This window comes from Peromyscus eremicus, chromosome 7 (assembly GCF_949786415.1).
Source record: "Peromyscus eremicus chromosome 7, PerEre_H2_v1, whole genome shotgun sequence".
Taxonomy (NCBI): Eukaryota; Metazoa; Chordata; class Mammalia; order Rodentia; family Cricetidae; genus Peromyscus; species Peromyscus eremicus.
In genome coordinates this window covers 76,547,130-76,561,592 of record NC_081422.1, presented here as the reverse complement: position 1 = coordinate 76,561,592, position 14,463 = coordinate 76,547,130, and the positions used below count along the sequence as shown (strand labels likewise).

Sequence of the window (14,463 nt, the reverse complement as noted above, 5' to 3'; positions counted from 1 at the left end):
GGCAATGTGACGACCAAAGTGGCAGTTGAAGTGATGTGGTCTCAGCTGAAGATGGCGGCAGATACCGCCAGGGAAGGGAAAGAAAAGGTTTCTGCTGGAAGGAACCAGAATTCTGAAATGCTGAGTTTATATCTATAGTCTTAGGCCTTCTAGAGCTAAAGAGTTAGCTCTAGAAGTTAACTTGTCCACTTATGGCCAATAGTCACAGCAGAAATACAAAATGAATATAAAGGCACAGCTTCCCAATGTCCTAAACATCTATGTTGAGGAGAACCTTTTGGTATCTGATCTCTTATGGAATTGATGACTCTGTTTACTCAAATCTGAAGAATCATGGGTCAGATGTACGATATCTCAAAGATAAACTCCTGTTATGCAGTTGTTTGTTTTTTTTCTGATATTGAAACCTTCCACCTTAGAGTTCCCTCATTAAGACACAAGATGTTCACAAGTAGGAGAAACAATAGGATGTTCTAAGAGAAGGTGAAATGTTTTATCCTTCAGGGAAGCTCTTTAAGATCAGGAAGCAAACAACTCAAAGTATATTCAGGAAGTTCCTGAAACTGACCAGATTGCCCAGATTCCTCCCTCCCTAAACATATACAAATAATGACCACTGCTGAGAGTCACTCTCAGACAATACAAGTTGCCATGAAGACTCTCAGACAAGTTGAGCTACTTAGAAGAGGCTCAGATTGGCCAAGCTGCCTGGAAGAAGGGACCATCTGAACTACCTGGAAGAGGCTCAGACCAACTGAGCCACCTGGAACAGACATTTTCCAGTCTGTTGAGCTTCCTGTAAATTGTGCAATGTGGCCCAAGTTTCTAGTTTTTGGGACCTGCCATCCATGCTGGGGTGTGCTTGAATAATGCAACTGTCTTTTTTGAGTCAGTAACACCTCACCGTTACTCTTTTAAGTAACCCATATAAAAATGACCAGTTCACCAAAACATTCAATAGACTTTGGTGCTGTCTGTTCTTTGGTCTGTCATCAGGTCCATATTTGGGGGGAGTAGATGTTTGTCCACGTATCCCATATAATAGGATCTTAAAAATAATGTCTCCTCCACTACATGATAATTCAATAAATTCTAGTACATGGGAGAGCAGAAACATACCATAGATGAGATAATGGAATTTTCTCTACAGGCAAAGTTTTTCACTGTTACACAACCTGTGACCTTTGGAAACTTGTTTCTTCAGCTGTAGAGATGACTTCACATATTTAGAGAGATACATTAAGTTCCAATATATTCAGTTCCTGCATCCCTGGAAACTTGGCGAATATACCGTTTGCTGAATCTTTCCAATTTCCACAATGAGCCTCAAAACCACAGAGTTGTATCTTGGCATTTGGAGTTCTAAGAAATCACTGATTCCCTTCCAAGTTAATGCATTGCCTTAGCTCAACTAAATCTTCCTTATGAACGATTTCTTAAGTTGCTTACAGACTATCTTTCATCAGTTGTTTACATAGTTTCTAACAGTTTCTTTGGGCTATTTTGCTATTCGTTTACAGCTCTAACATGATATTGACAAAATTCTGTAGGTTTTCTTACTAATTGACTGGAATGATATCCAGGTCCTGGGAGACTTAGCCAGGCTGAAGTGCCGGTTTGACAATTCAAGTAAAGATACCCAACTTTACAAATGTGTGTATCATGACTAATTTCTGAATTCAGTCAGCAGAACTGATATATATGTCAGAGACAGTGAATAAATCTTGGGAATTATTGATATAGCTATCAAAATCAGAGTGTGATGACAGACAACTAGCTACAGAACTCAGCTGAGACTACGGAAGTGGATACGTGAGGTAGAATGATGGCCAGAGGGTAGAGAATAGAAAATTATGGCAAATGGTCCGTAGGTGTTATTTACTTTCTCAGAGGAGACCTGTGTGTGTGGGGGAGAGGGGAACAAGCGAGGGAATAAGTACAATAGGGTCACAAATCACTAAGTCCACAATTCAGTGAATTTAAAAGCATAAAGAGAAACAAGTACTCTCTAGAAAAACAAAAGATGATTTTACTATGAAGGGTAGAAGGATAATACCCCAAACACTGACACTAGAAGTGTCTAGAGGTTGTCAGCAAACACAAAAGACAATTGCAGAGAACACTAGGTAAGTTGTTTTCTTCATGAGTAATCGTTTTCGTTAGGATTTTGTTACGATTAAAAATATGGTTTAAGTGTCTATTTGATAATTAATGATATCTCTTTATCCATTCACTAGATTTATTCATTCACTAAGATCATGGACAGAACACAACTGCTATTCCCCACAAAGCCTAGAAAAGTGTTTTTGTCAGCTAATATACCCTTCTCAACTCCTAAGTTATGTGAAGGATTAGTGATATAGTCTGTAACTGTTGTATATTTAAAATATTGCCAACAAATTTACATGTATCTAAGTATAAAATGTACACTGGGTTTTTCTGAGTCTGGGATACCTCACTCAGGATGATTTTTTCTAGATCCATCCATTTGTCTGCAAACCTCATGATGTCATTGTTTTTCTCTGCTGAGTAGTATTCCATTGTGTATATGTACCACATTTTGTTTATCCATTCTTCAGTTGAAGGGCATCTAGGTTGTTTCCATGTTCTAGCTATTACAAACAACGCTGATATGAACATAGCTGAACAAGTGCTCTTGTGGTGTGGTTGAGCATTCCTTGGGTATATGCCCAAGAGTGGTATAGCTGGATCTTGGGGGAGATGGATTCCCAATTTTCTAAGAAATCGCCATATTGATTTCCAAAGTGGTTGTACAAGCTTGCATTCCCACCAGCAGTGGAGGAGAGTTCCCCTAGCTCCACATCCTCTCCAGCATAAGGTGTCTTCAGTGTTTTTGATCTTAGCCATTCTGACAGGCGTAAGGTGGTATCTCAGAGTTGTTTTGATTTGCATTTCCCTGATGATTAGGGATGTTGAGCAATTCCTTAAATGTCTTTCAGCCATTTGAGTTTCCTCTGTTGAGAATTCTCTGTTTAGTTCTATAGCCCATTTCTTAATTGGACTGTTGGGCATTTTGATGTCTAATTTCTTGAGTTCCTTATATATTCTGGATATCAGTCCTCTGTCAGATGTGGGATTGGTGAAGATCTTTTCCCATTCTGTAGGCTGTCGCTTTGCTTTGTTGACCGTATCCTTTGCCCTACAAAAGCTTCTCAGTTTCAAGAGGTCCCATTGATTGATTGTTTCTCTCAGTGTCTGTGCTACTGGTGTTCTATTTAGAAAGTGGTCTCCTATGCCAATGCGTTCAAGACTACTTCCTACTTTCTCTTCTAGCAGGTTCAGAGTAGCTGGATTTATGTTGAGGTCCTTGATCCACTTCGACTTAAGTTTTGTGCACGGTGATAGATATGGATCTATTTGCAGCCTTCTACATGTTGATATCCAGTTTTGCCAGCACCATTTGTTGAAGATGCTTTCTTTTTTTCATTGTGCACTTTTGGCTTCTTTGTCAAAAATTATTTGTTCATAGGTGTGCGGATTAATGTCAGGGTCTTCAATTCGATTCCATTGGTCCACATGTCGGTTTTTATGCCAGTACCAAGCTGTTTTTATTACTGTAGCTCTATAGTACAGCTTGAAGTCAGGGATTGTGATGCCTCCAGAGGTTGTTTTATTGTACAGGATTCTTTTGGCTATCCTGGGTTTTTTGTTTTTCCATATGAAGTTGAGTATTATTCTTTCCAGGTCTGTGAAGAATTGTGTTGGTATTTTGATGGGGATTGCATTGAATCTGTAGATTGCTTTTGGTAAGATTGCCATTTTTACTATGTTAGTTCTGCCTATCCATGAGCATGGGAGATCTTTCCATTTTCTGACATCTTCTTCAATTTCTTTTTTCAGGGACTTAAAGTTCTTGTCATATAGGTCCTTCACTTGCTTGGTTAGTATTACCCCAAGGTATTTTATATCATTTGTGGCTATAGTAAAGGGTGCTGTATCTCTGATTTCCTTCTCCGCTTTTTTGTCCATTGTATATAGGAGGGCTACTGATTTTTTTGAGTTGATCTTGTATCCTGCTATGTTGCTGAAGGTGTTTATAAGCTGTATCAGTTCCTTGGTGGAATTTTTGGGGTTGCTCAAGTATACTATCATGTCATCTGCAAATAGGGAAAGCTTGACTTCTTCCTTTCCAATTTGTATCCCCTTAATCTCCTTATGTTGTCTTATTGCTCTGGTTAGAACTTCAAGTACTATATTGAATAAATATGGGGAGAGCGGACAGCCTTGCCTCGTTCCTGATCTTAGTGGAATTGCTTTGAGTTTCTCTCCATTTAATTTGATGTTGGCTGTTGGCTTGCTGTAAATTGCCTTTATTATGTTTAGGTATGTTCCCTGTATTCCTGATCGCTCCAAGACCTTTATCATGAAGGGGTGTTGGATTTTGTCAAATGCCTTTTCAGCATCTAGTGAGATGATCATGTGGTTTTTTTCTTTGAGTTTGTTTATATGGTATATCACATTGACAGACTTTCGTATGTTGAACCATCCTTGCATCCCTGGAATGAATCCTACTTGATCATGGTGGATAATTGTTTTGATGTGTTCTTGGAGTCTGTTTGCCAGTATTTTATTGAGTATTTTTGCATCAATGTTCATGAGGGAGATCGGTCTGTAGTTCTCTTTCTTTGTTGTATCCTTGTTTGGTTTAGGAATCAGGGTAATTGTAGCCTCATAGAAGGAGTTTGGTAATGTTCCTTCTGTTTCTATTGTATGGAACAATTTAGAGAGTATTGGTATTAACTCTTCTTTGAAGATCTGGTAGAATTCTGCACTGAAACCATCTGGTCCTGGGCTTTTTTTGGTTGGGAGACTTTTAATGACTGTTATGTACTCACTCATAACAGGATACTAGATGTGGAACAAGGATGACTGGACTGCTACTCATATCACCAGGCAGGCTACCTGGAAAACAGGACCCCAAGAAAGACACAGGGATCGCCCAATGACAGAGAAATGGAATGAGATCTACATGAACAGCCTGGACATGAGTGGGGGTAGTGAAGGGCGAGGGTCGAGGGAAAGAGAGCTTGGGTGAGTGGGAGATCCCAGCTGGATCAACAACAGAGAGGGAGAACAAGGAATAGGAGACCATGGTAAATGAAGACCACATGAGAATAGGAAGAAACAAAGTGCTAGAGAGGCCCACAGAAATCCACAAAGACACCCCCACAACAGACTGCTGGCAATGGTCGAGAGACAGTCCGAACTGACCTACTCTGGTGATGGGATGGCCAAACACCCTAATTGTCGTGCTAGAAACCTCATCCAACTACTGAGAGATCTGGATGCAGAGATCCATGACTAGGCCCCAGGTGGATCTCTGGGAGTCCAATTAACGAGAATGAGGAGAATTTATATGAGCGAGAATTGTTGAGACCAAGGTCGGATAAAGCACAGAGACAAATAGCCAAACAAACGGAAACACATGAAATATGAACCAATGGCTGAGGGGTCACCAACTGGATCAGGCCCTCTGAGTGGGTGAGACAGTTGATTGGCCTGATCTGTTTGGGAGGCATCCAGGCAGTGGCACCGGGTCCTGTGCTCAGTGCATGAGTCGGCTGTTTGAAACCTGGGGCCTATGCAGGGTCCCTTGGCTCGGCCTGGGAGGAGGGGACTGGACCTACCTGGACTGAGTCCACCAGGTTGATCTCAGTCTGTGGGGAAGGCTTTGCCCTGGAGGAGATTGGAATGGGGGGCGGGCTGGGGGGAAGGTGAGGGGGGGGGAGGGGGAAGAACAAGGGAATCTGTGGCTGATATGTAGAACTGAATTGTATTGCAAATTAAAAATTAAAAAAAATGTACACTGGGTTTTATAGATTTAGTTGAAACAATTTTCTTATAATGCCTTTTTCCTTGTATTGAAAAATAGTGTTTTCTTACATAATATATCGTGATTACTCTTTCCCTTCCATCTCTTCCTCCCAGTTCCTCCCACCCTTCCCTTCCATCCAGATCCACCCCCTTTCTGTTTCATTAGGAAACAAACAGGCTTCTAAGGGATAATAATATAATATGATTTTAAAAAACCTCACATTTTAGAATAGGAGAAAAAAAACAAATAGAAGGAAAAGAGCCCAAGAAAAGGCACAAAAAACAATATAGATACAGAAACCCACTCATTTGCACACTCGGGAATCCCATAAAAACACTAAGTTGGAAGCCATATTATACACATAAAGGACCTGTAGGCTGAAAATAAAGAAGAAAAAACATAAATAAAATAAATTAAAAATTAAAAATAACATATTTTTTTTTTAAAGGAAAGACCCTGACACTACATTATGAGACAAGGAATCTTTAAAGATGCCATTGAGTTCATTTTCTGTTGGCCATCTACTGCTGGCCATGCAGCCGACCCTTAAGAATCATCTGTTTCCCCAGTGAGACTCCCTTGGAGGGAATTAAATTTCCATTTACACGTGGTTATCAACTGGAGATAGCTTCTGGGTTAGGGATGGGGACTGTGTCCATTTCTCCTTTCAGCTCTAGGAGCCTGTCCGGTACAGACACACACAGGCCCTGTGCATGCTGCCTCAGTTCATATGTGCATCACCCCTTTTGACTTAGAGGGCCTTGTTTTCTTGGTGTCCTTCATCCCTTTTTGTTTTCACATTCTTTCTGCCCCTCTTCCATAGGGTTTTACTAAGCTCTGGGGGGAGGAATTTGATGGAGACATTCTCTTCAGGACTAAGCATACCAAGGTCTCTCTCACTCTCTATATAATGTTTGCTGTGGGTCTGTGTGTTTGTTCCCATCTGCTGCAGGTGGAAGCTTGTCTGAAGATGACTGATGAAGGCACTCATCCATGGGTATAGCAGAATGCCATTAGGAGTCAATTTATTGCTACTTTTTAAATTTTACAACAGTAGTATTCAGTTTTCCCCTAGGTCACTGTTCTATCTAGTTTCTAGTTCTTGGTCACCCAAGCATTGTCACTAATGGGTTCCATCTCATGAAGTGGGCCTTAAGTCAAATCGGATATTGTTTGGTGACCCTCACAAGCTTTGTCCCATATTGTCCTAGCATATCTTGTAGGTAGGCTATCTGCTGTGGATATCGCTCTGTATGCTGCGAATGTGTTGCTCTGATTGGTTGATAAATAAATTGCTGATTGGCCAGTAGCCAGGCAGAAAGTATAGGTGGGAAAGCAAACAAGGAGAATTGTGGGAAGGCTGGAAAGCTGAGTCAGGAGACACCAGCCTGCTGTCCATGGAGCAGCATGTAATGGCACACAGGTAAAGCCACACAAAATGTGACAACATATAGATTAACAGAAATGGGTTAGTTTAAATGTAAGAGCTAGTCAGTGGTAGGCCTGAGCTAATGGATGAGCAGTTTTAATTAATATAAACTTCTGGGTGATTATTTTATAAGTGGCTGCGGGGTCTGTGGGGCTGGGCAAGACTGGAGAAAACTTCAGCTACAGACATCATTGTAGATCAAATGGTTTGTGACTGGCTTGGTGTTAATGTTTCTTTTTTGGTAGAGTACAGAGTATCTTCCTATACCCAAGATGCTAGAATGTAGGTGTAAAGGCTCTATGTAGGCACTGGCTTGGTGTCACTTATACTAATCTATTATTCAAATTGGAACGACCTAAACAAAAAAGTTCTAGCTTTTTCTTTCCTTCTAGGTAACAGTAACTTTGGAGCCAAAATAATAATTTTGACTCTTAAATTGGAAATATATAACTATTGAGTCTTTTTCTTATAATAATGGTTTATTGTGTTGTGTATAACACTTGCAATTTCAGTGTACATATATGGTCTGATGAGATCCAATTACATTTGTTTTAGATCCAAATATCCCCTAATGAGTTACACTGGGTTTTCCAGTCAACCTTGTCAAAAGCAGAAATATATCCAGAAGAATTTTTTCAATAATATTTTTATTAACTCTTTAAGAATTTCATACATACATACTATGTAGTTTGATCATATTCATTGTCTTTTCATCTCCTTAATTCCTCCCAGATCCCCTGAGACACGTAAAGATTTTTCTCCAACCTTTGTGTCTTCTTTTGTAGCCAGATGTTTCTTGGGTCCCCACTGTCCCGTGGCCCACTTATAAAATAATCACTCAGAAGCTGACATTAATTATAACTGCTTGGACATTAGCTCAGCTTATTACCTACTAGCTCTTACACTTAAATTAACCCATAATTCTTATCTATGTTTAGCCTCGTGGCTTGGTACCTTTTCTCAGTTCTGCTTTCACATCTTGCTTCCTCTGTGTCTGGCTGGTGACTCCTGACTCAACCTTCCTCTTCTCAGAATTCTCCTCATCTGATCATCCCAACTGTACTTCCTTCTTGGCTACTGGCCAATCAGTGTTTTATTATCAACCAATCAGAGCAACACATGTTCACAACTTACAGAACGACATCCCACAGCATTCTTTTTATTTTATTTTTTATAATCCAGGGATTCCAGTTTGTGTTCTCCATATACTCATGGGTATAGTGATATCAAATGGAGTGTGCTTGACCTACCAGGGGCCAAACCCTTAAGAAAACTAACTCTCCCTGACTAGAAATAATCATTCATCAATAATTTCTCAATTAGTGCCGAGGGCTCATGAGCCCCTTATCCTCAGTGTTGAAATGTTGACGGTCTACATATTTTCTAAATCTCATCAGAACAGCCTTCCTTTTTTAAAACTAAACTTGTTTAGAAAAGATGGTGGCTTCTCAGTGCCCAATGAGTCTTGAAGAAATTACTTATGATATTGAGTTCTTTCATATTTCTTTTTTTCTGTTTTCTTTGATTACTTACCTAAAAAGTACTGCTAATTTTCTTGGTTTTATGAGCTATTTCTATAATAAATTTATCAATTGTTAAAAGAACCAAATATTTACTACAAGTTTTCAGATTTATTGCATTCAGATGTTTTTGATACTTTGAAATATTATGGTTTTATGTAATATTTCTCTGTCAATCTATATTTTTAGGATAATTATTATTTAACATTTTAGAAAAATTATTACTCTTCAGAGAATAATCCACACAAATGGAGTGTGAATTTTTATTTGTTACTAATTATTTTAACAGATGCTTGGTACTAAACTCTCATCACTCAAAACTAATCACCTTACTTTATGTAAAGCAAGAAACTTTTCATGCATATCAACTGCTTGATAGATTTTTATTATCAATTGCATATTGAGTCTTTATTTTACAAAGTTAATAAAAGCTATGTGTATTGAAGTTTATTAACTTAGCTGAGATAGTAAAATAGTTTTCATTAAGTAAGGTCTTTTGTTTCCTGCCATTAAATAGTAGTTAGATTGAAGGAATAGTAACTATTGACTTGCTATGGATGGAACTTTATCTCTGCTAAAAGTCATTTGTTGATGCCCTAAATGTATTTAGTAATAGGGTCTGTAGGAAGCCATTCAATGATCTTTTATAGGATGGGTATCTTAATAAGAAAAGGATTCTCCATCCCTCTCTCCATACTAACAGAAAAGACCACAAGAGGACTATACTAAGGTGCCCTTCTGCCAGCCAGAAAGAAACTCCTTATCTTAAATTGTAATTTCCAGCATCCAAGATGGTAATCTGATACATTTCTGTTATTTAATCTACCCAGCCTGTAGTATTTTGTTATGGAAGCCTTAGCAGACAGATGTATTACTTATATCCAATAGTTCTAATGTTAAAGTAGTGATTTGCTTTAGGTAATTTACATAGAATTGATATGAAGTTGAAAATAAGGCAGTCTTTCAAATTTGAAATAGCTTAGGAATTTTATCATTGGTCCTACTGCAAATTTTAGTGTCTGACTTAAATTTAGATGATGCATGTCAACAGATTGTTATAGTCATTGTAAACACTTATTTAGAACACTTATAGAAGAGAAATATTTAAAATATTTAAAATCCTGCATAGTATGTGAGAAATTTAATTAGAATTAATATCCAATCCGTAAGAGAAAATTGTTGCTCAGTTACGTGTATTTGCTGAGGCAGGCTTCTTTATATACAGATCACTGTATCTTTTAAAAATGAATGATAACAGCAATAGTTGTAGTGAGTCTTAGAAATCTCTTTAAAACCAGTTTGTAATTATTACTTTCCACAATGGTTTCTGTGTCAGTTGAATTGTATGCAGAATACACTGCAGTATAGGAATTATAATCAAGGTGAGAGTGACATTTTCTATCTCTTAAGAAATAAATTCTCTTCTGTTTTTATGATGCTTTTATTAATTAAACTTGTTCAATGACAATTTCATGTAGTTACATAATGAATTCTTATCACTCTCATACTTTACTCTTTTTTTTTGTCCTCCTCCCAACCCAATCACTCTTCCCTTCTTATCAAGATTATGTCTTTTTGTTCTGTCTTGTGACATGCTAGATGTAACTAGGACTATTTATGTGATTATGAGTTTGGAATTATCACATGTTAGCCTGATAGGCTCACCAGTGGTTATGCAACTAAAGACATTGACTACATCCTCCCAGAATCTATCAGGACATTGACTACTCCTTTTCCAGAATCTACCAGGATACAGACTAGCCCTCGTCCAGAATCTATTGGTAACTAGCACTTCAACAGGGAAGGGTAGGGCCCCATTATCTCCTCCCTCATCCATGACAGACTATTGACAAATTCTTTGCAGATAATCCAAACTGCTGTGATTTTATGATTGCGATGACTGTGTCATATACAGAAGCTGAAAATTTGAAGCCCCTCTGACTTCTGGCTTTTAATTATTTTTACATCCTCTTCTATAATGTTCTCCGAGCTTTAGAGGGGGCATATAAATGCCCTGTCTAGGGCTATGCATCCAACCATCATTTATTTCATCACCTTGAACAGCAATGAGACTTAATATTAACCTATGTTCACTTTTCAGAGAAGATTCTCTGATTAAGGCTTAGTGTAGCATTTGGCGATGAGTATAAACACAGATGCTTAAAAGGCAGTTTGACTGTATGTCAATTTAGCTAAACAACAGTAATAAGCACCCCTCCAGGGATTTCTACAACCATATGTATTTGGTTGAGTTTACAGTGCCAGCTATGGAAGATCCTATGAAATGGACCTCAAACACAACCAGAGAACACTTGGTTACCCTCATAATAGCAATGTCCCCATTGCACAAGTAAGAGCACATTTTGTAGTGGGTTGGTGTTATAGTTCATAGGATTCACAGATGCGTGAGACCATGTATGCCTTTTTTCTCCCAATGACTTTCATAGCATCTTCTGGTACTATGAAAGCCTGGCCTACAGGGAGGAAGCTTCCAGCTTGGTTAAAGATTGACTGCTCTGTATCTTGCAACCAACACAAGTAGTGTCTTTAGTAATAGTGTTTTATTGTCCAGTTCTTGTGGAAAACCAAATGGAATGGCAAGAGCTTGTATTGTTTAAGGGGTCTTTAGTGTACCATTTACCAAAAACTCATGTTAAGGTATCTCACTCTTGAAAACTAGGATTTTTTGCATAGTACCCCACAGCATCTTGGAGCATCATTATCCAGATAGTTGCATCTTACTTTTGGTTTTCTTAATAGTTTTCAATCTATAGCCATGTGTCTACCTTCTTCACATTCAACACCATTTAAACACAAGAGCTTCTTTGTATCTATAATGAACTTTTCATATTGCCTAATAGATTGGCAGTAAATACTACTCAAATTAATGGAAACACTGAGAGTTAGCAATATGAAAAGTAAATAAAATATTAATGACAATTTCAAATAAATTTTAAAAGTAACTAGATCCAGTAAGAGATTCTGAGATTGAAAAGTAGGACAAGAACACAGCTAAGGCTGTAGTGATGAACACCTTCCTTAGATTATTACTAGAGTGCATCTTGCTTTTTACTCCACCTAGACTTTCTAATCCTAGAATATAATATGAATATCCTCTTTGGAATAAAACACTGTTTCAAAGGAACCTGGGTATTTGTATTTGTTTACCTGGGAGAGAGTTTTCATTAGCACTAGCATCTAGAAACACATTCCTTATCCACAGAAATCAGGGAGGGAGACTCAAAGGAATGGAGAGCAACATAAAAAATACTGTGAGTGCTGTAAGCAGTCACTGCGAACTAATATCTGTCCTTACTTTGCTAATGCTCCCCACTCAAAGCCATTTATTAAGTTGTCAGTAAACCTACGTGGACACATCTTGTCTAGAAATATTACTTTTGACTTCTTTAACTTGCTTTCCTTTAGAATAATTTTTATGTAGCAGATAAAACCTAAGTACATTGAAATAAATCTTCTGGATGAACAGCATGCCAGTGTTTGGTTTGGAAACAGAACCAGCGATGTGGTATGAATGCATACTGAAACCTCAGTCTGCAACTCTTTTAAATCCTAGAGCCACATCAAGGCACAAAAGTCTGACTCTTCTGTAGTTTTCATTCCAGGAGAGCCAAGTTGTCTTGCAGACCCATTAGACCACTAAGCGGAAGAACAGATGGCATTAGGTGCAGAAGAAACAGTTGGAAAGGGTCAATACATAGAATCTACCACACGGTAGCAAAAGAAGTTAGAAAATACTCTTGGAGCCTTTGTTGCCCACACCTATAATCCCAGTATTGAGGATGAGGCAGGAGGATCACTGCATGTCTGAAGCTACTTTGATCTACATAAGAAGTTCCATATCACCTTGGAGTGAGACCTTGTCTCAAAAACAATCAAATAAGCCAGGCGGTGGTGGCGCACGCCTTTAATCCCAGCACTCGGGAGGCAGAGGCAGGCGGATCTTTGTGAGTTCAAGGCCAGCCTGGTCTAGAGAGCGAGATCCAGGAAAGGCGCAAAGCTACACAGAGAAACCCTGTCTCGAAAAACCAAAAACAAAAACAAAACAATCAAATAAAAATCTTGAGATCTTCTGTGAATGTCAAATGTTTGAGTATCTTAGAATCTACATCAGGGATAATCACACCCTATTTCTAAGCATCTCCCTCTTTTCTATTTTGCAGATAAATAAATTAGTTCTGTAATGGTTTGCACTATAAACACACTACTAGACATATTTATTTATTTTACAATATGTTATTAGTAAAATGCAAGCATAATTGCTTTCTTAGTTGTCATTTTAAAGTCCCAGACCTTGTATTTATCTTGCTTTATTATGTAAAAGTAATTTAATGATGAAATCATACATTATATGATATACTATAATCGTTATTTTCAAATTCCTATTTCATTAAAATTTTATTTTGCACACAAGACCTATAAGTCCCTGTTGCTACAGAAAATTGACAGTCCGGTAGCAGTATCTGCTAGTAATTTTCAATTAAACCATTTCACAAATAGTATATTACAGTAAGTAGATCTGCACAGTCTCTGATTCATTCACAATGCAACATAATGATTAAGAGAGCAGAGGAGTTCACCTCAGTCCTTGCCATGTCCCATCTCACCAGAGTAAAGCAATATTTATGGGAATTTCTAAAACCAAACAATAAAGCTCTTTTTTATAAGTATGAGAGATGTCATTTATTTCATGTGCAGAGAACATTAAAATAACGATCCATGCTCAATATTCATAGGTAACAGTGGGTCTAATATGGATCTATTCATGGTGTGCCCCACTATATTCTTGTCTCGGGAACCTCTTGCTCAGGGCAGAGAGAATGAGGAGGATCCAAAAGTACTGCAGAATAATGGAAAGCAGTTACTCAGTGGCTTTCCCTTTCCACATCAGTGGTTCGCAAACTTGAATCATGTTTTAACCTATTTACCACCATTTACTTTCCATTGCTTCCCTATCATCAGACGTAACAGTGGAAGAGGAACGAACAGGACATGGATATATAATTTTATCTCCAAAAATACATACAATGTAATGCACCCTCCACACATGCTCTTATTCACTTGGCAGAATTACTGCCATGTGGATTTCATTAACTAATCTTAAAGATAAAGGTTCTCAATTCACAGAAATTAAGGAAGTTGCAGAAGGTACCATGTTATTTCCTAGTTATTCATGCAGAGAAGAACATGTTCCCATCTGCTTCTTTATGTGAAGAATCCATATGCTTTGGATAGAACTAAATACCATTCTGTTAATGAAAATATCCAAACACACAAAAACAAGTACTACACTATCTCACTCACATGAAAATTTAAAAGTTGTGCTCCTTTTGGTAGCACATATACTGAATTGGAATGATACAGTGAAGATTAGCACAGTCCCTGCACAAGGATGACACACAAATTTGTAAAATAATATTGTGTCCCCCAATATATTATGCACCTTAATAAACTTATCTGGGGCCAGAGAACAGAACAGCTGCTAGATAGACATAGAGGCCAGAAAATGGTGGCACACACACCTTTAATCCTAGCATTCTGGAGGCAGAGAGATCCATCCGGATCTCCATGAGTTCAAAGCTACAATTGAAACAGCCAGGCATGGTGACACAAGCCTTTAATCCCAGGAAGTAATGGCAGGAAGCAAAAAGGTATATAAG

The 14,463-nt window shown here is 38.2% G+C and overlaps 1 pseudogene; it reads left to right on the top strand.

Moving 5' to 3' along the window:
* The first annotated feature begins 14,124 nt into the window (after positions 1–14,124).
* Positions 14,125–14,225, top strand: LOC131915711 (U6 spliceosomal RNA; annotated as a pseudogene).
* Positions 14,226–14,463: the final 238 nt, after the last annotated feature.